The 25,028-nt window shown below is 41.2% G+C and overlaps 1 long non-coding RNA gene across 1 annotated transcript in view; it reads right to left on the reverse strand.

Moving 5' to 3' along the window:
* Nucleotides 1-25,028, reverse strand: part of LOC138110298 (uncharacterized) — a 315,688-nt gene that overhangs the window by 202,645 nt on the left and 88,015 nt on the right. Inside the window, exon 2 of the long non-coding RNA XR_011150860.1 lies at nucleotides 4,098-4,146. This is a non-coding gene — a long non-coding RNA (uncharacterized lncRNA). The remainder of the gene's footprint in view (nucleotides 1-4,097; nucleotides 4,147-25,028) is intronic.

The raw sequence follows: 25,028 nt of genomic DNA on the forward strand, positions 1-25,028 counted from the left end.
GTGCCACATTTGTTAATTTGTGACTTTTTCCCGTTGTAACAGTAATAGTAATGAAATTTACAGAAATCTGTCAAAATACAGAGCTAGATAAGTATGACTTTAAAAATTAAAACATTAATATCACACAGATGTACATTTTGAGACTTTCTAGCATAACAGTGTTGGAAGAGACAGCAAGTATCTTCTGAGAACCAGCTAATTAGCAACAAAGGGCATGATTAAAAGTGTTCCCAAGGAAGTTTTTTTTCCTGTAGATTTTAAGGAAAACAGTGGTGTCAAAGAGAGCTTGGGCTTCTCAAGAGCTTGAGAAGTGTCAAATAAGGGGAATATAAGATGGAAAGACAAAAAAGTGGAACTTTTTGAAAGCTGAGGAAAAGCCTGACTCACTAAGTCTAATGAAAGGAGATAAAATCTTACAGACCAGTGTAGAAATATTTGAGAACTAGATCCAAGATGAAATCCTCAGGCTACATGGGCTCCCACATGATCTGGGTAAGAAAGAGCAGGTTAATTTTCTTGAAAATTGGATTGCAAAAGCTTAACAGCTTGCAGTTGAAGATGACCCACTTTGTGTTGAAAAGGCAGACAAAAACCCTTAAAATGATAAAAGAAGAGGAAAAAAGGAGAAAAAGAAAGAAATCCTGAGTGGGAGGCAGGAGGATGCTTGGCCTCTCAGATGAGATTTGAGGGAAGGATCCTCCTCAAGGCAGCCTATAAGGACATTTATCTAAGGATATTTATCTAATATACTTCATATTTCCTTTTATTTCTTTATTTCTTGTTCTTCTGTCTCACATCAGCAAAGATTCAAACCAGCCCTGCCAAAGAAGAGAAGTGAGGGGCCATTTCCACTTCCATTTCCCAGGAAATAAAAGTTTCACATCTGTTTCCCAGACAAGATTGGGAAGTGCAGGATGTGCCACCCTGGGACAGAAAATGCACACCTGCCACAGCTTCAAACACAGAGTTCTACAGCTCTGGAAAATTCCCAGTAAAAGGCATGGCCTAGTAGATGATGGTCTTAATGAGACTTCATAATTGAGTTTCAAATCTCTTTTAGAAAAATACCTAATTGACTAAAGAAGTTCCAGTCAGCTCCAGGTTTTGGTCTTCACCAAATCAAGTGTATCAAATAGCAAGCAACAAACATTACACTTTGGAAGTGGTAATGACCAAAAATGTCCTAATTTTACAAATGTGCCCTGTTCAGCTGAAGACAAGAGCTGAGCTATTTCGTGACCCATATGAAAACTGAAACGAGCAAATCACTCTGACCTTACTTTCATCATACAGTTTTCAGCAGCCAACTTTTTTTCCTTTTTTCTCCTTCAAAATTCCATGATAGTCCTCTCAAATCACACAAACCCCCCAAACCTACAACCTTTCAACAGCTTTTTCAAAGAAGTTCTGCATTCAACACCTGCTGGAATGATGCAAAGAAACCTTTGAGACCTGTAGGATTAAGGTGCCATACAGATCTGGCATTATTACCAGGCTTTCTATGGTATTAGGAGAGACAGAAAGACAGAACTGTAACTTTTAATAGATAACTGTGGGAATTTCACACTTCAAGGGTTTTCCTCATATCAATTTTCTTATTCATTTCCACTTAGGTAAATGAACACGGGATTATGCAACATCTCATAGCAGAACAGCTGCCTCAAAATTTTAATTAAAAACATTCCAAACATTATTAGTTTTCAAACTTTCCAAAGCCAGTTTTTTTTGTAGTTCTACCTGTAGTCTGTTGATCTGCTCTAGGTGCCATTCTCAACTATTATTTGTAGGTAATTTTTCTCCCATCTACCACGTGATTCCATTCCTTCAGAGATGGATTGACATTGCCAATTAAAATCACTGTTTATCCCACATATTCAGTTTTGAGGTACGTAATTGGCCTGCAGATGAAATAGTCAATGCCCAGATTTCTTTGAAAGTCCTATATAAATGTACAGTCTGATTTACCACCCTGAGATTTTTATTTAAATGAAACATGTTGTTTCTCACTGTGAATGCAATGAAGGGAAAAAGAGAACATAGTTCAGCTTGAATACATAATTAGAAAGCAACTTCAACGAATTTTGAAAAGATTCTCAGACTTCTTTTGGGGGTTTTGTTTGTTTCTTTTTCAAAAACTTTTAAAGATTCTTGAAATGGTTAGTTGGACATTGGCCTGCATTGAAAAATATAAAGTGGAGTGCATAATCTAAGGAACACAGCATTTGTCGTAACTATTTGAATTTTTGGTTTTAGATTGTCCAATCAAGTGTGTTTTAAAGTAGTCTCTTGTGAGTGTACGTAATGAAAAAAATTCTATTTCAGCAGATAATTTTTCAGGAGATTTGCCTGGACCAAAAGAAAATGCTCACCTAAAAGGATAGTAAAACCTAACGTGTTATTTCCATTTTTTAAGAAATGAGTATTCTTATGGTCAGAAACGAGTGACTTCTTTATTGCTGAGTAAAAAATCAAGGTAGTGCCACACTTCTTTCTGTTCAGGTAATGCTGCATCAGGAACCTCTTGCAGTATCACTGAGTTGTGGAACTACCAGGGTTAGCATCCTAGGCTTTGGCCCAATTCTTTTCTTTACCTTCCAGACTGATATCCCCACTCCACAGCACCCAAGACCCCCAGCTCCATGTACACAGTGATAGAGACAATGATTTTGGTAACTTTTAAAACTGTGTAAAACTTCTCAGATGCCTCAGTGCCTGAAAGTGCCACATTCCCTTGGGTACAAATTTTTAATCCAGTTCACCAAGAGCTCGCCACTCTTCACATCTACTTTCATGCAATGGTATTTTCTTTTCTAACTGTTTGACAAAGTTACTTTTTGGATAAAGTTTGAGTCAGAACTACAGAATTACACATCTTTTTGTCTCTACCTCAATTTCTGCTCAGATGTATTTGTATTCTGCAGTACCAACACCTTCAGAGTTCTTCCTGAGCTCCCCAGCAAGGTTGTTCTTCCTCCTAAACCCCCTGCATGAAATGTACTTGCAGTTCAGTCATTTCAGGCAAGTTCCTGCACTTCAAATTAAGCCATCTCACCTTCTCTTGCAGATGATTTTTTGTCCTTTGCACAGAAACACAAAGCAGTTCTGGGCTGCACAGATGCAGAAGTGCTGTGTGTGGTCACAGCGGGGCTGCAGTCCCAGCAGGACAGCGAGGATGGCCTGGGAGCAGGGGAGCGGCAGATTTGGGGCAGATGTTGGCTCGTGCTGCTGCTCAGCCATCCCTGGATGAGGCTGGGCTCCTGGGGAGCAGTGAGAGGTAGTTCCAGAGCAAAGCAGAAGCTGTTCTCCTTGTTCCTTTGATGTGTTATCAACCAAGACACACACAGCGCTCCCAGAGACAGAGCTGGAGGCACTTTTGTGGCTCCCCAGTGCCATTCCCTCCTGCCCATCTCCACACCTCAGTATCAGCATCCATCCTCTCTCACCCTGCGTTTGCTTCCAGCTAACCCTGGAGCACCTCAGACATTCCTGAAGTGCACAATGTGGGCATTAACAACAACAACGCAGCACAAAAAGCCACCACAGACTGTAGAAAGCAACAAAACCCCAAAGAAAAAGGCCCGGGGCTCTGAGCACCCACCAGCAGCACAGCTGAGCAGAGTCGCTGGCACCCTGCAACTCTTACACAGCCCTGGGTCACTGCATCTCCTTTCTGGGACCGCTGTGAAGACCTTCAGCCATGGTACTTGGACACAAAATACAGGCAGCAATGAACACACGTGAGCATCACAAATTACCCCAAAAGAAATTTGTGAAAAATGCAAAGGTCTTTGGCTTTTAAAAATAAATTTCTGCTTCAACTCTAAGAATAGTGCGACAAACATCAGCAAGCCAGAGTCATCCACTGTCCTGCACCACACAGGACAAACAGGAAAACTGAAAACTGCAAGTACCACACTGTTATAAAGGGGAAAAAATTGCAGAGAATTTAAACCATCCTTTTCTCATGAAAATAAAACCACGTTACAGTTTCACAAGAAGAATACAAAGCCTTCTAAGCAGCGGAGCAATCGGCAAAATTCGAATCTAAAGCAGCAAAATAAGATCATTAACATCAATTTATATATTTCAAGCCTTACCTTGTCTTCCTGGATCTGGATTATGAAGCTACATCCATGCCCTTTATACCTGGATGGGAAGAGAAGGGAGAGCAATGCTCAGTACACAAAAACTATTGCAAGTGATAAATAAGAGCTGTCAGCAGGAGTTTAATTTCAAGTTAGCAGTTAAACATTTCAATTCTCTATCAGCAACACAAATAAAATTTAACTCTAATGGCAAAATTATTTTTCTACCTTCATAGCATAGAAGAAAAAGGTGTTAGACAATCTGGTGTCATAAAACTTCTGTTTTTATAACAATTCTGGATTTCATATATTTTCAAGATTTCAAAGTTATCTTTTCCCAAAGAGAAAAGGATGACTTTTGTGCTTTCTGGCAACAAAGAAGCTGAGGTTTTACTTCAAATAAGGAAATGGTGTTTGTAAGGACAAAGCAGAAAACATCAGGACAAAATTACCCAACGCAGTAGTTAGTATCTGGTGCAGTCATGTGTGCCCATGCAAAAGGAACCTACGTTCCTATCACAACAAGAGGAACCAACTTCCAGCAAATATCATTGCTGGGGACAATTTGCATCCCCTCTGCAAACTGAAGAATCCACACTGCATCACAGGTGTCAGTGTATTAAGATACAATATTAAGCACAATGAATAATTATCTTATTAGAAAACATGAGTAAACCAGTCAGCACCACCGAAATGGAACAATTTCCAGATCTCTGGAAAGCTTTCTCCTTTGTCTACAAACCATTTCACTGCTGCATCAACAATAAAAACCAACTCCTTCTGCAATTTCTATTCTTGCTATTCAATTAAAATCCATTTGAAAACATCTATCTATCAATTCAGCAGATTATTCAAGCAAAAACTTTAAAAAAAAGACAAAAAGTAGGAGAAGAAGTGAAATCCTGAGTTCAATAATTACAGATACAGCTCACTTTATTTTGACCAATCAGCTCTAAATCGTTTAGCCTGGTAAGACAAAAGTCAATTAGTACTTCTTTAATAGACTAATCCTTCTGCTTTTAATTGTCATATCAATAATACTGGCATATCCCTAAAGAAAAGTCAATAGTTATTACATCAACTAATTAAAATCTGACTTAAAAGGTAACTCACTGAAGGTTCTGTTCAGAAATTGCAAGTTCTTAGAACTAAAACTTCATGGGAGGGGATAGGGAAGGCTCATTTTCTTCTGTAATCAACCAAAAAACGTGTGGTTCTTCTTACTATCAGAAGTGACTTTTTGATTGGCATAATGAGAAGAACAGTGAAACAGATGGGTCTCCTGTGAAGTTGCACAAGATTCCCACTGGATAATATAAAATGCTGACAGATAACAAAAGAATTCCTCACTTGTTATTCACTGCAGATTAAAATTTAAACATCGTCTGAGCAAGCCAAGGACTTAAACCAATTTTCCTAGCACGGAATTATAAAATAAAATAACCTGAAATGGGAAATGACTGTTTGAGGATACAGGTCTACTAACGACTCCAGGAAAAAAAAAAACCACCTTATTTGCCATATTGAGCCCAGGAACACGGCACTGGTGTTTTACATTCTTCTGCTGCTCCCAAACTTGAGAAGCTTTTGTAGGAGCACTGCTCCTGAGGCAGGCGGGGGAGTCATGTGCAGCAGCACCATGGGTGTTCCTTGCTGAAGAGAGCAGTCACAGCAGACACAAAGGAAAGCCAAATTCTGTGCCATGTCGGACCTTTCTGGAGTGATGCTATTGAACAAGTTGTTTTATGTATTAAAAAAAGCCTGAAATAGAGGATAGGATAGAGTTTGATACCTGAGCCTTAGCCAAAATTGCTGCTGTTTTTTCTGTTTTACTAGCAGATAATTAAAAAAAAAAAATCGAGGATATCTGAAACCCTGGGATTTATGGTTGGACTCAATCTTGATAGTAAAACTAAAAAGTAAAAAGAAACTAAGCGAAAACCTTGCTTCCAAAGGGAGGGGAGACAAACCTATCAGAGAGTATCTAAATGAATGTACAATGAAGACACAGTGGGAGGGGAGAAAGAGCAATAGTCATTAGGAGGAGGAACAATTTTAGAGATGCATGATCAATGATGCTTTTGGAAACACAGTAATTTGTGGAGATTAAAGGGAATTCTGAAGTGTCTGAGCTAAATAACCCTGTATTTCAAGCTGAATAACATGAAAAGCTGAGATTCTTCTCCAATGGCACTCCAAAAATATACAATACTTCCACAGGTCACTTTGTAGATCATTGATGTGAATAATTGTACCATGAGCTCACATACACATTTATTCATGGTGCATTCATAGCAAATACACCTCAAGCTGCAATTCCAGCCTGATCAGTATCTAGAGAAACTTCTGCCTAGGAGTTACAACACAAAGTTGACCCTGATGAATTTGATAAAGGAGACTCGAAATACACAGGAGGAAAAAGAAGTACCATTAACACACACCTTTAAATATGTATGTTCCACGTGAAATTACTTTAAATAGAGTTTAACGCAGATATTTAACAGTAAATACAATACTGTTGTATTTAGAGAATATAGTTTTGGCCTAATAAATCCAACCAGATGAAAGTAAAGCAAAACCATTGAGAAGTTGCTATGAAAGGAGAAGTAGAAGAACAAAATACATCACAAATGTCAGATTCCTAATGTTCTACAACAGCACGAAGTGTTAGATCATCTCTAAGGGTGAAGACAAGAGATGTACAAACTAAGTAGCTCAAATTTAGCAAAGAGAACTGCTAGAAATAGAATTGCTATATCCCTAATCCTTCAGCTTCAGGGATATAAATCTCTAACAATTTTAACAGGTTTTTTTCTAAATAATGTTGATGGTATTACCGTTTTCAATATATATATATATTTTTTTTTTTTCATATATGCATTCACACACATGCACACACACACTAAAGTACTGGTAAGTCTGGTTGGATGCTTTACCATAACAATAAATGGGAAGAGAAGCAACATTTGTGCTGTCTAGGAAAAAAATAACTTCAATGATTCTCCATGCAAAATCCACCCATTTCCTTCCTGCATTGTACCACATTGTTTTCATGGTTAGAAGAGCTAAAAAGCCAGCCTAAAAAAAATTACATTATTGCAGCCCTGGAACAGATTGCTTATGGAAGGTGTGAAGTTACTATCATTAGAGATCTTTTAGTGTGAGTTTTGCCAGCATCTATTTGTGCTTTGATTCCGTCTTGCATAAGGAGAGGGACCGGAGAGTCTCCTGAGGTCCCTCCCTCTCTGCAGCTCCACTTTTTCACTTCATGCTATGGAATGCATGAGTGAAGTCAGAGGAAGTGCAATGGGATTTTTATTCATAGCAAATAATACTTATGAAAATAGAATGTAGGAGGCTTATCTATCACCTCTGTGATTTGACTACTAAACCACAATAGTCCAAAGCACATAATCTCTTCCCTCATGACCCAGTAATGTGTTCAGGAAAAACTGCAGGAGCCAGAGATTTATTCCACTTCCAAGCCATGTAGTTTGTTGTACGAGCCAACTAAAGCACAATATATATTGGAATTAAACCCTGTCCACCTCTTCAGAAACGACTTCAGGAAATTCAGATCAAATCTGCCTGCTGCAGTTAGTTTTTGCGACAGAACCATTACAGAGAAATAAAGTGGCCCTGGTGAAAGGAATGTCAAGCTGCTTTGAATTGGCTAAACAGCATCTGATGTCCTCAAGGATTAGAGTGCATTCTGACCCTGCCCTGCCAAGCTGTTTAGCTTCTGACGCTTCACCATATGGGGTCAGAGCAGTGATTTTCCTGTAATGCTAAATGACCTAGAAAAGCCCGTGGCGTTTGCATGGCAAACACTTGTGAGCGTTGCAAGGGCTTCAGCACGCAGCAAAAAGCTTCAACAGATGTATTTTGATGGAGCCTCATTACACTGCTAAATTTGACTGCTCTTATCCCTTAGTGGCCAGGATAACCAAATAAACACCCGCCGGGGTGGGTTTCACAGGTACACAGCACTTCTTTTAACAGATCTCCGTTAGGAAATGCACACAACGTTTCTGATATCACCTTGAGACTTGGACAGGGTCATTTTTCACTGATTATGGCATTTCATGGAAATCATCATGGCTTGGTAGGCTAACAATGCTCCTGGGGAAAACGAAGAGGAGGTGATAAAAATAAAAAAAACTCCTGTTCAAGCTTAAGAAGAGCATTCTGAGCAAATAGCACACTGAAGTGGTCACTATAAGTAAGAAAAATACTTTCTTGTGATGTAGTTTAGCCAAGCAAACAGAAAGGCTCCTATTCCAAGTCATTCCAAATCAAACTATTTTTTCTTTTTTTTTCCTGCAAATTGCTATTACATTACAGAATTTCTATCTCTGAAGACAGAAAAAAAAAAGTATCCTAAGTTGAGCAAAAGAGATAAAAACTTTTAAGTTTGCCAAATTATTAGATGCAAAGAAACTGGAACAATGTAGGAGCAAAGATGATCTCAATAAAGATGTATTAATGCATTCTTTAAACTTTCAAAACTTGTGGTTTCAATGGGAGTACCAATCTAAAAATACCCAGGGCTGCAGAACCATACATAAACAATGAACAGAAGGAGCTTTGAAAGCTGGAGGGTTTTATCAAGATTTTATTTCCCTTTTTTGATAAGATAAATTGGTCTGTGCTCATGACTAATGCTCATAAACGTATAGTTTAAACCACCAGAAACAACACAATCAACCATTCCATTCCTTACAAACAAATGACAATGTTGCTGCAACAAAACACTACTAAATCCACGTTAAAAACTCTCTTCTGGAATATGTGTGTGCTTCAATCTCTGCCATTGGCACGGGGGCTGTGGAAAATGGGAAAGCAGAGAAGGGGAATGGGGCGAGAGAAGCAGCGCAGGGGAGGTGGCAGCAGCGCAATGGGTTCAACCTCTTCAGCAGCTCTCCCGCTGCACCACGCTGGGACATCTCCAACGAACAGAAATGCCTCGGAAGGATCCCAGGGGGGTGGGACCACACCCCCGAGAAGGCGATTTTGGGGAGCGCTCAGGCCGGTGGGAGGGAGAAGGCCGAGATCCCGTCTCACGGACGGCGCTGGGCTCTGCCTGCGTGCCCCCCACACCCCAAAGGGCTGCCAAACGAAACCAGCCAGGGCTTCCCACGGGCAGGCGCTGGGAAAGCTGCACCAGGTGAGGGAGAAACTTCAGCAGGGAGAGGAAATCTCAGCACCTATCAGAGTACTGCCTATTCTGCCTCTTTCTAGGAAATAATTGTCTTCTTCTCTTTGTCCTCACTCTTACATTTTCCCTGCCCCTTCTACATCAAAAGTATAATAAAATCGCATTAATTTCCCGATTTTCAAAGTTGCTCTACTGCCCATTCCCTGAGCCTCACCATCAAGCCATTATTTATCACCCATACTTTTTTTTTTTTTTTTTTTTTTTTTTGCTTAAGGGAAAGCTTGACTAGAAAACAAGAATTCAGTTTAATGAGAAACAAAGGGCTGGATAGCTTAGAAATGTTTTGCAAAAACATCTTACAGCCCACACAAACAGACTGTAATTCTTGCAGATAAGGCTCTCACCTGTGATATGGCAGACTCCGGTTGATTTCACTGCTCTCCCTAATAAACACACCAGGAAGGTAAGAACAGCCACACTGACCTATTTAGCTCAGTGGCCCCTCACTGACAAAGTCAGATATTTGATGTCTTCACCAGTAAGACAAGAAACTGCAGCTCAGGAGCTTCTTAAGCATTTCCGTATCCAGCAGACTGTAATGATTTATTTTTCTTCCAAGAATTAGTACAGCTCTCTCTGAACCTGAGGCAAACTCTTCACACCCAGAGGCTCCTGAGGCAAGGGATTCCAGAGCTTTTGCTACAAAGACCACCGAAGGGAGTCCATTCTCCAGCTCATTATTGCCAGTGTAGGGCTGAATGAATACCTGCTCAGGCTACCTGAGCTATCATGGGTGTGCCTGAAGACTGAAGCTAAAGAGCTCTCATTCTCTTCAGGAGGCATCCTACTAATTGTAATTACTGACACTTTCCCTAAGGCCCAGCATGAGAAATTTGGTCCAGTGATTAAAGCACTTATCAAAGACCTGGAAGAACCTAATAACTGGCATTTTTCCAACAGAAAATATATTTTGCTGAACAATTCACATCGAGGTGCTGGGACAGAGCAATGACCTTGTCCTCATCTTGGAGGAAATTCCACCTTTGAAGTCCATCTCCTTTAGAAACTACAAAGCGTCCCCAGTGACGGGAATGCAAAGACACACCACGGAGAGCAGCAGCTGCAGAACGTCCCTGTGCTTGTAAGTGCAGAAGAGGCATTTCTTAATCCTGCTGTTCTCAAAATACACGGACTAGTCACTGCAATGAACCTACACACCTCTGGACGCTGTCTACAAGAACAGAAGAGATCTGACAATGTTTCTGGTATCAGCAATAAATGCACCAAAAAATGTAAAGTCACCACAGACTCCTTGGTTGTTTGGTTCCTTTGAGCACGGGACGGGCTGATCACACACTGCCTGCAGGTCTTCGAGGTTTGAATCAGCTGCTGCTCAGCAATTGACCCCTCTGAGAAAAGAGTTATCTATACAATTCAGAGTTTACTGCTTAGGGACAGGATCAAAACTGGGATATCAAAGTCCTGGGCAGGCTTGAGCTTTCAGGGTGGTATCAACAATTGAGCAAGGGAGACCTGCAGCCTTTAGGGTCACCTGGTACAGAACAAATGAGAGAGGCACTCACAGTGCTACCACAAAACCTCCTCTGTTTTCCTGTTTACTCCAAGTACACGAGTGCTGACTATCTACCCATCATTCATTTAACAATGATGAACAGGAAAATTTAAATTCTGGACTATTATGTTACAGACCAAAATCCACAGTTCTTGCAAATCTAATGTCTTTGGTCCCATAATTCCAGAAAAAATATCAGCAAGCACAAATGGCATTTTAAACAGCAATACTCACTGAGAGTATAGACAAACAAGTCAGCACCTATTACACTGACAGGAGCTCAAATTGGTTGGAGCTTTGACAAAAATCCGTCTAGATCTTTTCTTAAAAACAAGCACATCTAAAAAGATCAGAACAGCTTTTAAGCTCAAATGCCAGGTTTTTTGAAAATATGCAACAGAACAAATAATTTTTGGTATGGGGAGAATTAGAAATGACTGAGAGAGTTCAGAAATAAAGGGGATTTGTAAACAACCGTCTTCCTACTACATCTTTGAGGGTTTTCCCTTCTTCCCAGGCTTGCTCTCAATCAAGCTATTCTGCAGGGCTCCCAGGGCTGCAGAATTATCACATGCTCTGGTATATCTCCAGGTGAAATGTTTCATGTGCTTCCTCAGCAGTCTCAGCCCCTGCACTGGAGGTTTCCTGCACTATTTTATTCCTGCCTCAGATTGCACAACAGGAGTTTATTTCCTCTTGACTTTGTCCATGAGAAGGAGCAACCTTGTGCCTTGTGGCTTTATCCCACCCTACACCAGGACAAGACAAACAAGGGATTCCTCTCTGCCCAGCCTCAGCCTTTCCAAGAACAAAGCAGGCTCTGGCTGTAACACCTGTACCATGTATCTCTTCCAGTAGTAGTTCTGCTGGCAAGTTTGTATGGCAAAATAATATCACAGGATTATAGGACTTGGTTCTAAAACTAACTGTTCTAGAAACGGATGCATTAGTCAGGAGAAGTTCTCAGATCAGTTGAACAGAAGGCCAGAAAGACTAGGTGCCAAAAGGCAGAACTTCAAAAAAATTGGATAAAAGCCCTACTGTGTAGGTAATCCATATTTTATGACCAATGGGCCATAAAAGATGAGATGTCAGTTTTGAGTTCCTCTCTTTAGCGAGTTATTCTGAAAACTTTTTAACACAAGTGAATTATAGAAATGTAAATAAATAAATAAGCCCAAATCAAAACTCAAAACCCTACCACTCGAGTAAGGTCTTCCATCCAGAATTCTCAAATTGGGGTATAATAATCATTCTTCCCCACTGTTGTTTACTTCACATACAATTATTCTTCTGCAAAGCACAGTTCACGCACACAGACAGAGGTGATGTAAGCTGTGGTTCCAGTTCATCCAACATATTTGTATTTCTTCCTCTTAAAAATGGCACAGACAGGGCCCATCTCATCTGTTTATGCCGTGTTGGGTACTACAGGCCAGAAGAGAAACTCACTGAGCATTCCTGTATTTTTGCCTCTAACAGGGAGGCACTGGTGCAAAGAAAAGCTCTGTTGAGCCCAGGACAAGCCTTATTTTCCTGGGACTGTTATGCATTCCAATGGCTCCATCCATTAAGGAAGAACAGCAAATGAACTCCTGTGTAACAACAAACACAAGCAATAAACCTGACAGGATGCAAAACTCTTCCTTCAGCAAAAGAGAGCAAAATGCATTTAATCCTCTACTTACCCCTTACTGATGGCAACAGCAGACTAAAAATTACCAGCTGGAAACACAGTTTGAGATCAGCTTGAGCAAGTCCTGCAACTCCACCTGGCCCAGTTAACATGATTTTCAATTACATCAGTTTAAGATGTTCTCAAGGAGCACTGCCTTCAATAAACAGATTTTGCATCATCTGAGAATCCTTACATTTCCTGAACCACACAGAGGCAGGAACAGCTTCCTGAAGCAGCCAGAATCACATTCAATGGGCAAACCTGTTCAGATCAGAGAATCATACCATGGGAAGTGCACCAGCAACAGAATATTCACCTTACATTTGTTTTTTCTAGCACTTCCATTCATGAGTGCCTTGATGTTATGCTTTAACACCCAAGAAAAATACAAAACACAGTTTAATCCCTTTTCTGTTCTTCAGAAGGGCCTAAAAGACCTGTCCAAGAAGAGGTCTCAATTGCACTTTTTCATCTCAGACTACTGTGTGTTCAGTGTCTCCATTTTCAAACCTGCAGGTTTTTTCTGTTCTATTTTGGTGCAAACAAGTCTCCAGTTTCCTGCAATTTCCAGACACTAAGCAAACAGCACTTCTACAGAAAAAACCTCAAACACGTGGCAGTCCCAGGCCAGCAGTCACAGAGATGGGTGTAAGACCAAGCACAGAGCACTGCTGTGTCCTGCATTTGATGTGCCTGCACTCCAGGGAGTCCTGCCCTCCCAGACACTGTCCAGGGAGTCCAGAGGGGTATACAAGCTTTGTCCTCACTGAAGAAGATAAATATGAACAAGAGCAAAAAGGAATTGAACCAGAATCCCTCAAGCGCTTCGGGGACTTGCTGGCCTGAGCACGGAACAACCTGAGCAGTAGCAGGGCTGTGCTGCTGACGTCGATATTCAAAGAAAGGCGGCACTTCAGGGCACGACTCTGATGCAGATTGAAGCTCTTGAGAACACAAAACATCATCTGAAATTCATTATACAGGTGCCCCTTTCCAGCAGGAGCACTGTCCTGCACCCTCAAGGACAGGGTGCCTCAGGGAGGAAGCCCCTTGTGTCACCCACAGCAGTGACAGTCCCCAGCCTCTCCACTGGCCCTGGGCACCGTGGATGCCACTGGGTGAAATCTGACCACGAACAATCACTGCTGACCCAGGCTGAGAGTCTGGAACCAGTTCTGATGTCAGTGCCTGCTCCAATGCCAGGCATTGCCTCTCTTTCAGGACTGCTGATGGCGGGGTTTTATCCCTTATCTCACTCCAAATTCTGTTCCATTATTTTATTCTTGTTTACCCTGTGATGCAATTCCTGCTCAAACAGGACCTGACACAGAAAGCCCCTGATCTGTAACTGACATTCTCCATGCCAGGAAAACCAACAGCCAACCCAGGGAAAAGCACCTCACCTCCCACACAGATACAAGATGATGCTTTCAAATAAGGTGACTCTCTTCAATCAATATTTGTTACTTCATAAAGAGCAGCTATTTGATGTTTTTATATATTTTTTCTTTTAGTAGAAGAAACATAGTGACCGAGAAAGCATAAAAATTATGGGTAAATAGTTTAATGTTCCAGCAAAATACGCTGATTATGATTCTTGGTCTGGTAACTTGGACAGTGAATATTAATGAACCCAGGATCCTTATTGGCAGATTCCAAATTAATAAAATTTTTTTCTAAAGATAAATAAAATTGGAAGCAGTATTTCTAAACCTCTAAACAAATTGCCACGATGGCAGAAATCTCCTGGGAAGTTGCCTTTTTCATGTGATTTGATATGCAATTATGAAAAGATGTGCCAAGATTTTTCTGGTCTGTCTTTGCAGTGAGGCTTGAGTTTATCTGAAATCTAAAACCTGGAATATTTTAAAATAAATTCTTCAGATTCTTGATGGGTTTTTTGTGGGTGGTTGGGTTTTTAAATTGCTTGGGGGGTTGGGATTTTTTTTGTTTTCATTTCATTTGGGGTTTGGTGGGGTAGGATAGATGTTTAAAATGTGCTAAATGGTTTGTACAAATTATTTTGTTAGCCTAGATAATAATTGAAGAAATCCATTCCCCTGTGGCAAACCTGTCAACTTCAGAATTATTAGAATTTATCAGCAGCATAATTTTAGAAAATGAGGTTTGATTTTAAAATGTGCAAATCATTGTGCATCTACTTCTGAGACCTTGGAAGTAAAGAAAATTCAGGAACACAGAAGCAAAAAACACTGGCTGTGCTACAAAACCCCCAAACCCCAGTGCATTCTTTGATTTTAAAAACAAGCAAAGAAACCATCAGGCAGATTTTCATTCCACTGCCATTGTAGAGTTTCACTGCTGTAGGGCACCAAGCCCCCTCCTCAGCCAGTCCAGAGCTTAGAGCCACAGAAATGAGTCATTATTCTGGACTTTTGGGTTCACCCCAAACTGCCTTTTTTGGTTCTATTTCCTCACAGTAGAACTAGCAAGTAGTCCACCTCCACTTGTAGGTACCACAAAGCATTTAACAGAGACAGAAATTCACTTAGAATCGACTGGCACACTTTCCATGGGAAAAAACAAATAATTTTTCACGCAGTAATTTTTTTCCTCAGCATTCAGAAGATTTAGCTTATTTTGTTTACAGCCAATGATAAGCTAAGACTTATTTCTCTAAAACCTTTTTCCATCCATCCTGGCTTCAATAAAATTGAAATTTGTGAGCATATTTTCCAGAAATATCTAGTGGAAACTATTAAAAGAGGGGCAGATAATATTAGACTTCATTGGCAGGCTACCAGGAAGAAAAAATTCCAGCCAGAATGTTGTTATGTCAGCTACTGTGAATAGAACTGGTCTCAAGTCAAATGACCTCCACAGATGTCCTTTTCCTTGCCCTAAAACTCTCCATTATTCTGTATAACAACATCTGCTTGATGTAAAGCTGGCCTGGACCTCAGAGCTCAGGTTGACAGAGAAAAGCTCCTCACGTCACCTCAAAACCACGCTCGGAGCTTGGAACACTGTCAAGTCCTCTTGTCAGATCTCATCCTTCAGCAGATCTCAGAAATTCAGGAGCTTTAAAAATGGAACTCCTCCCTGGGAGGAGCTGCTCCATGTGCAGGCTCCATCTCGGAGACCGACCCTCTGCCTCCTGCTCTGCCTCTGTGCCTCGTGCTGTGCGAACGTTTCCCTGGGCTTCTTTTTCAAGTGGCATCGTAGAGTGGAGTAGATATTCCCTTGAGTGCATTTTCTTTCTTTACCATCACTCTTTTCTATACAAACAACAGATTGCTTTGCTGCTGCCCTTTAAATTTAGAGAATAAAAATCCCACATGGCAGATGCCTGGTGACGCGGAGAGGGCGGCTCCTCCCCAGACTCGCTGTGGAAGTCAAATAACCCCAGCCTTGCTCGCTGGCCCTCTCCAGAGGATGCAGACCTTGAACTCTCCTCTTCTGAGGACGGTTCTCAGTCTGTGATTTACAGAATTGTTAGATTCCAGATTGTCCTAAGCACTCCTGGGCTGGCCCATTGTTTTTTCCTGTACTATTTTTCATCCCAGTACAGCGATGATGTTGCGTGGTTGCCTAGAGGGACTAAGGATTACTGGTGCTGAGCTTCCTGTAAGATTATTGCACCTTAGGAAATCCTGTAGGATTGTACCAGTTGCTCAGGGAAACGATGATTGACCAAGCAAGGCAAAGCAGGGTTTCAGTGCATGCACTGCAACTTGCATTGTCTACAGTTAATTTATTATTTTATTCCAATTCTCTTGTTGCCTCCTACACGGCAGTAAGGGGTGAGGCTGGTTCAGGGTGTGTGTCCACACAGGGTACCCTACACCAGAGTGTCCTTGTGGAGCACCTGAGACAGCCTGGACACAAGGCAGGGTTAAGCAACCAGCCAAAGAAAAGCCCCACTCTTGCAGAATTTAGCTGGACACCTCCCCCCAGCATATCTGGTGGAGTCTGGGTTTTCCTGTTTAGTTTTTTAACAGTTATTTCAGGAACAACTTTTCTATCCTGAGTAAGCTTCCCTCTTTCTTCTGCAACCCTCTGCAGTGAATTAAATAATAATAATTAAAACAGCAATAATAAGAGATGTTAGAGTAGTAATAAAATACATAATAAAAAAGGTAAATATTTTAAAATATTTTCCATTATTTCTACAATTTCTATTATAAATCAAGATAAAAGTTGATCCTGCATTACAAATATTTTTGATTTTACATTTCCAAATGTCAGTTCTTTCAACTATTTCAAGGCTGGTTGGCTTTTTTTTCTGTTTGTTTGGGTTTCTTTCTGGATTTGCAACTATTCTGAAGATAAGCAGTTTACTAAAAAATTTTGTAAAACTAAGAATGAACACCTTCACCCTCCCCCAGATCTGTTACAGGGAGAGCCATAAGGCTTTAAAGAGGCAATAAAGCAACAAATGGAAAATAATCTGTTGAGTAGCAGAGAAGGAAAGGGGCAGCACAGAAATGAAATTGTCTCTATTAAAAACAGTAACACATCTGTCAGAGAAGGAGAATGCAGCTCAATTACATGGGCCAACAGTTACACACATAAAGAGATCTGCAGGTTTATGAGAATTAGGGGGGATTAAGCAAATTTGGTACAACTGTAACATCTTTCAACATATTTCAACGTATCAATGATCTGCTTGAGTTTTAGAGATTCATTAACTACCAAACAAATGAGGGTTAATATCACCTCTATTAACAGAAATTGGGAAATCCAAACCCACAATTTTCTTGAACTTCTCTGTAGATTTAAAACAGTCTCCTTGCAATTGAGTTTGAATGCTGTGTCTCTTGAGAAAATATTTTTAATTTCCTTCCCACGACTATTCTGAACAACTTCTGGAAGGATACAACCTCCACAGAGAAGCTGTTTCTGACACATGATAGAGAAAAAAGATTTATTCTTGCATACCTCCATTCACCTCAACCTTCTTTTGGGGTTCAGGAGCAAACATGCTGTATGAGAAACACAACCCATCAGATTTCTGTCACTTGACATAAGACTTCTACCACTTTTGCTCAGTAATCCATCCAAAAGCACTTTACACAAACACTGCTCAGTTCAAAGAGGTCATATAAACAAAGACCCCTCAGCCACAGCAGCACCTGCTGTTACAGATAAATCCAAGGTTCTCGCAACACACTCTTCCTGCGTGTGATGGTGGGACCCTGGATGGACACCACGTTTTCAGACACATCCAGAGAGACATTTTCAGCTACAGAATCCCCAGATCACATTGACCATAACTGAATTGTTGGTGGGTTTTTGTCCAAACCACACCAGCCCGCCCCCCACTACAACTCCCAGTCACCTTTGCCCCCTCCACGCTAACTTGCCCTAAAAGTTCTCTCCTTCTAAAGGTGTAGATTAAAATTCAGTGCAAAAAACACAGGCCACAGAGCAGAAATCCCCTGGAAGTGACAGAACAGCCTGGAGAGCTGCCTCTTGAAAGTGCCAGAATAGAGGAGAATTCTCTCAGGCTGCAGAGTTTTCACTGATGTCAGTTTTTCTGGCCCTCCAGAGAGCACAGGTTACACATTTTTAGGGGGAGAGCCAATGCAGGTATTCTCCTGCTTGTCAAGACAGCAGCACAGCCGTGTCTGTGCAGAACACTGATGTGGAGGAGGATGACTCAGATCTGCAGATACCACTAACCAATATCCATCAAACAACAACAGCAAAGCAAACACAGCCGATTCCAGGCTTGAAAAACAGGATTTTTTTTCCTGGAGTATTCTCCTCTAAATTCTTTGAATTTGTTTCTATCATAATCTATTCTTTAGGAAGACTTTTATATCTTTTCAAATATGCAGACATGCATAGTTTAATGGTAGATTAAAATGCCAGACTAACTGTTCTGGAGGTGTAACATCTCCAGTCAGAAAATAGGACAAAAAAAATAGATCGTAAGAGCAAATTTCTTCACTCTCTTGCCAGAGAATATTGAACCTGTTTCAATGTAAGATCCTCAAGCAGTGAAAACAAGTCATATTTCAGATGTTAATGCTACTCAGTCATTAGTTTCTCCTCAAAGACACAAATGTTTTAACGTTAATTTGTGCCAAACATAACAATTCTACTTTCTGACCCCAAACTTTAAGACCAAAGCAAACATCAGCCGATACCATGAGACACGACTGGCTTTGGCTATCTTACACACAGACACCCAGAGCTAAATAAATTAACATCTAATGATCCTATTTGAGTCCTCTTCGTTTAAGAGGGCTTCATGTGATGTAGATCAGCTTCTCAGAATAATAATTTCTCTTTGCTTGCTTCCCTTCCTCCCTCCCACTCTGTTTTCACACGTGATTCCAGCTTTCTGGAAGAAGGGGAGTGAATAAACTGCACTTACAAATTGCTGTGCCTTGCAGGACATCCAGCATCCCTTGGTTACAGCAACACTGCCTGGGCCTTGCCCAGATTTTTTTTACCATAAAATACCTCAGAAACAGTTAATCCAATAAAGTGACAGTGCAATACTGAAAGATTCAATTGTTTCCAGAAGTTTCAACTATTTCACTGCCAATACATTTCTGCTAGGGCTCCTCAAAAGTACTGAGCAGGCTGCCAAAAGGAGCTGCAAATTTGACAGGAAGGAGACCCTCCAGGAAGACTTTCAAATCCCCAAAAGGAGGGAATAAGCAGTTTCATTTGGCAGCTATTTTCCTCTAGTTCTAAAACTGGTGTCTTCCTGCTTTTCAGAGAATTCTTCACGATGCCTTTCTTCTCTAGAAGTCAATGGCTTAGTCAATTTTCAATTTCAACGCCCTCAACAGCCATTGACTTTTTTAAAACAGCAAAGGCTTATTTAAACCTCTGGCTATGATTTCTCTGGCTACTAAAGCCGTGGTCAGCAGCTTCCACCACAAAAATAACTTTTCTGCTTCCTTGCCCTCTAACCACTTGGTGATCACAAGTCTGCCAACCCTGATATCTTCTTTTACCCCTCTGTTCTCAGCGAAATGTTGGGTCAGGAAGTTAAAAAAAACAAGAACTTTCTTTTTTATCCTCGGTCATTGTGTTCCTCTGGGATTTAAGGGACATTAGCTACGAGCTGTACTCTCACTACAGAGAAAGAGAGAAGGCAAACATGAGAGACAGATAAAGTGATGGAATAAAAGCCAGTAAAGTGCTTTGATGACAAAGGTTATGCAAGCGTGAAGGAACACTCTTACACTCCTCATCAGTAGGGAGGAAGGGACTTTGAAGCACAATTTAATGGCCAAAAAAGAGTCAGGAACTGACCGAAAGTTTGTGTTTGGGTATGGGGCGTGCCAGGGACAGAACACACAATGGTACCATGGATCACCTGGGACAGCTCTGATGTGCATAAAGGAGCTGATGAAACACCAGAGCTCTAAAAGCACACAGTTCTCATGCCCAAACCTCAGGCAGCGCTGGCTGCACACCCCAGAACGCTCCTCTCCAGGGAAGGTGAGCTCTGCTGGGCAATTTGGAGTTTCAAAAGCAAGAACAGATGCAGGACTGAACAGCAGACAATACCTGCCAGATTAGAAGAGTCAAGACAAAAGCCAAGGAATACTGTAAACATCAAAATAAATATCAAAAAGTTGATACTAAGATATCTTTTTAAAACACTTAAAATTAACAAATTTGTCCTGCTGTACTGCTCCAAAGAGAAATGGAGAACACGCCAAATAACGTAAAATAAATTAAAATTGGATCCCTAGCTGTATAGATTTTTTTAAATCTTGCTAAAAAGATTTCTTGCTAAATCCAGGTCTGCTTTGCTTGGGGTGTGACACCAGGCCAGTGTTCACCATCTCCCTGCCCCTGTGGGACAGCCTGTGCCCTGCTCCTGGGTCACACACGTTCAGCTGCCTCCCTCACCCTCGGCAGCGAGGCTGCCACAAGCTGCTCATGAAATCCTTTCCCCACTTAACGACCACGGGAAACTGGAGATGGAAAATATCATATGGAGACCATTAAATCAAACACAATTTGCTTACTTAGCAACACTTCAGCAATTAAAAGTTTGCAATATATGTACATGCGTATAAATAAAAATAATGGGAGAAAAAGGACCTTTAAATCACCCACAAAGTTCAGCCTCTCCTCCTGTTTTCCACAACCTGATTTATAAATCTACTATTTAAATTTCTAGCAACTAACCTTCCACAAAGAGGAGAAAAGAACATGGAAAAGAAAAGGAAAAAAAAAAAAAGGCAAAGCAACCAAGCAGAGGTTGTTAAAGCAAGTTTAGTCTCCTATATTTTTTGTTTCCTTTAACTTTGTGGTTGCAGTAGATTTTTCTGTCATACAGAGGTCATATTTCTAGAAATAATGGACTCACTCAAGAAAAATCACCTTTATTCTTAAAATTCCCTAAAAATCAAATGCAGATTATATCAAGTTCTCTTCCAAATTATGCCTTGAAATAATTTTGATGTATTTTAATAAATTTTTAAGTAATGTTTACTTCTGAAACGTAGCAATAGCTTATGACATTTCTTTGATCTATACTGAATTTTATCTATTTTTATTGTACTATAGAATGCACCTGGTTCATATATTGACATCTTTTGATGTACTGAAGTCTTCATATAATTTTTGTTACACATCGTATTTAAAAAAAAGGGTAAAAAAACCATATGGAGAATATTTATATACAGTATGCAGCAGATCACAAGTAAATTCAGTCACTTTTTCATGAATAATAGAGACCAGAATTCTGATTGAAAACAACTGCATGCATCTAAAACTAACAGCACTTGGAGCAGTAGCCTGGGTTCTGTCCCAGCGAGGTACAGGCTGTGTGTAAATTCTCATAGGGGTGTGCTCATTCCATAAGATCCAGAATTATGGAATGGTTTGGGTTGGAAAGGAGCTTAAAGCTCATCCCATTCCAGCCCCTGCCATGGGCAGGGACACCTCCCGCTGTCCCATGCCCTGTCCAGCCTGGCCTTGGGCACTGCCAGGGATCCAGGGGCAGCCCCAGCTGCTCTGGGCACCCTGTGCCAGGGCCTGCCCACCCTCCCAGCCTGGAATTCCTTCCCAGTATCCCATCCAGCCCTGCCCTCTGGCACTGGGAAGCCACGGGACTTCAAAGTTTTGCATGCAAACATTAATGATACACTTTTGTTCCCTTTCTCCTGTGACATTTCCATTTCCCCTCTGAAGGAGACGGGGAAGAACCCAAAGTGGCCCCAAGAGACCTCAGCGAACAGGAGTGGGAGCAGCAGGACTCGGCTGCAGGCAGGGCCCGTGCCGGTGCTCTCGCTGTGACACGCACAGGGTTCACACAGCTCATGCACTGCCTGTGCAGCGGATAAATCCTGCCCAGAGCCCAGCAGCTCCTCAAAGGCGACCACTCCTTCACAGATCACCGGAGCTGCTCTGTGGCCTGCACTGGTTAAACCTCCAGGGGAGCTGCTCATCTCGCAAAGGAAGCCTCTGATGCAAAGCATTTCGCTGGCAACGCTGATTAAAAAGAATTCTGCCAGTGCCTTGCTCAGTGGGGTCCCCAGGGGATGGACCCCTGACAGCTGCAGTCACCCCAGAAACGAAACACAGCTCCTGCACTCAGCTGGGTCGGAGCTCGAAGGAATTACAAACCAGCGGCAGTGGAAACACCCCGGACACTGGTGAGAAAGTGGGGTATGAATGCCCAAAGTAGCCAAGGGCAGAAAGCAGCTGGAAAGATGGAAAGAGAAAAGGAATCAGCACAGACAGCATCACACAAAGGCTGGACAGAGCAGGAGGGGGGGAGCCGTGCGTCCCCTCCCACAAACGCAGCAGGGAGCGGCATGGGGAGGAACGGGGACTTTCAGTCTCCCACAAGAGCATGACCATGGATCCACTGGGAGAACACAGAGACTTTGAAAGAGGAGAGTTTGTACCAGACTGGAGAAAAGATCAATACCGAGCTGTTAACAGGGGATTAAGCACACACACACACAAAATTCTATATATGCCGTATTAGCATGTCTTAAAAGAACATCATAAAGTTCCACAGGTTTTATAATCACTTCTATGACCTGATCTTATTTTCAATTTTATTACCAAAATCTGCTGCTTCTCCTCTCCCCTCTCTCGGTTAAATAATTAGTTACCATGGAAACCAATATATTTCTGGTACGGACACCAAGTTGTGACACCGACATTAATGTGAAATGTCTCTGCCTTCTGTCCAGAGATGGGGACACTGGTGGCCATGGAAGGGACTTCATGTGATAAACAGCTTCACACTGTGACAACAAACATGAAATTGGGATAATGTTGCAACGCTGTGCAAATAACAGAATAAGAAAAGAACTTATAATTATTTTTCTTATTTTAATGGAAATGGGCTTAGATTATAGACTGAGCAAGTACTTCATGTTCCTCAATTTACAGCTATTTTAGCAGACTCATCACTTTCCACAAGTGAATCACAATCAAATCCACAGAGGAGGAATCAGGTATCTCTTGGACCTCAAATGACAACAGGGCTTGTGTTTTTTTTATTTCAACTATTTTGTAAAACCTGGCTGGTGACAAGGAGTTTCCTGTCATTTTAGGAATCTTCTGTATCACCTCAGGAGGCACAGTTTTAAGCGAGTAATCAGAGCTCTTTCATCAATTCCTCTCACTCCAAGCTATAAATGGCCCTCAGGAATGAGGGGTGCAGCACCCTCATGCCAACATTCCCCCTCCCAGGTATTCCCATGCAAATAAATGCACAGCGCTGGATGCGGAGAGCTGCTCCCAGGAGTGGCAATGTGCAATCCTACCCCTTCATTAGAACACAGCTTCCTGTCATTTAAAAGCCATTTCATATGCAGATACAGCACGAGACATCTAAATGAAATCATTTACTCCTGCGATTATTTCGACATGAAAAGGAATGTCAGAGTATGAAACCATGACTGAAAACTGACATGGCTTCAAGGCTGTAACTACTACCCTGTAGTTTCAGAATTGGAGCTGCATAAATACAGTACTTCCTTTACTTTTTTTTTTTTTTTTTTTTTTTTTTTTGGCAAGGCAAGGGAAAGGGAGATAGTGATTTAGGATGATATAAAATAATATGGAAAAGAAGAAGAATAATCATGTTTTGGATGAATTTTGCATAAGATCACTTTAAAATATTCACAAGCTCACAATTTTGAGTAGTTTTCTCAGTCTCACCATTTCTATCTTCCAAATACTTTGTTTCGCATTGGATTAAATTATCAATTCATTTAGAGTGCTTTTCCTGTAACCTATGGAAATGGATAAACTGGCAAGAGTAGAAGGAAAAAGACAGTCAGCAAGAAATTTTTCAAAAAGCAAGACTCCTGTCTCCTCAACATATTTCCTCAGAAGGTAAGAAGGTGAATTTCTCTAAAGGAGTTAAAGACGGCAGAAACTGTGTGTATAACCCACAGCGAGACAATCGAAATGTGTGCAAAGACTGGACATCCCAATTAACATCTCAAGAGGGTTTTCTGGGGTGTTTTGACACTCACCCACACCCACTTATCTCTGCCATTTCTTTTCTGAAAGGGAGACTCATAAAGCAGGTGGAGAACTCTAAAGACAGCTGGAGCAGCCCTGCCACTGCATCTGGAAGAAGATACCTGGAAGCTGCATTTGGAATGTGGCAAGAATGTGCCAGCCTGCCAGCACGAGAGTAAGAGGCAAAGGGAAACATTAATGCATGGAATATCAACAGCTGGGCTTCACCTTAAGCTCTAGCAAGAAATTCTCTTGACACAGACTGTCAGGGGAGCTGGAAAAATTGAATTATTTTCTTTTTGTTGTTATCATCCAATAATTATTCGATTATTAATTGTGCAAAATGTGTGGCTTCATGCAAATTAAAAGACAACAGAAGTTAAAAAGAATGATTTTGCTAAGGTAGTGGACACAGTAAACCCTTTGACTATCTATCCACACAAATCCATAATTAATCTTTCAAATCAGGATTGGTTTTTGTGGCACTGTACATTACATTGGTTCTAACTCCTTCAGCAGTCAACCAACAGTTCAGAAAGATGAAATGTGTAAGCCAGCACTGCATACATGGACTGAGGCTGCAAAAATACAGCACTTAAATAACAGCAGCTCATCAGCTTTTGTTCTTTTGCACAAAGTTTCCAGTGCTTGACTGAAGCCCGTTTTTACTTCTGCATCTGTCACATTTCAGGAGGGTGATAATTTCAGCTGCTCTCTCCATCCTTTGGTTACCTTCACAGAGTAACTGCATTCCATCCATGACCAGGGTGAACTGTTAATGCGCTAATAACATCACAAGTGACCCCCTCCCCGTGCCCTGCTGTCTGTGGCAGACCTGCAGCCCAACAAAGATTTATAGAGACACGACAAAAATATCTCTAACTATTCACCAGAAACTGTCTCTAGTTGTTGTTAGAAGGGCATTTTAAATATTTTTGCCTCGTTTTCTCAGGAAAGCTGACACAATGCCACTGTGAAGTGCAAATTGGCAGTTTAAGCACTCAGCACACTGCTGGGTGTCAGTCATACCTGATAACTTTGGAGCTGACTGACCAATTACAACCACTATGACAAAAGCACGGCAGCTTCATGGACCATTAA

The sequence above is a fragment of the Aphelocoma coerulescens genome, chromosome 4A (genome assembly GCF_041296385.1).
Source record: "Aphelocoma coerulescens isolate FSJ_1873_10779 chromosome 4A, UR_Acoe_1.0, whole genome shotgun sequence".
NCBI classification, from domain to species: Eukaryota; Metazoa; Chordata; class Aves; order Passeriformes; family Corvidae; genus Aphelocoma; species Aphelocoma coerulescens.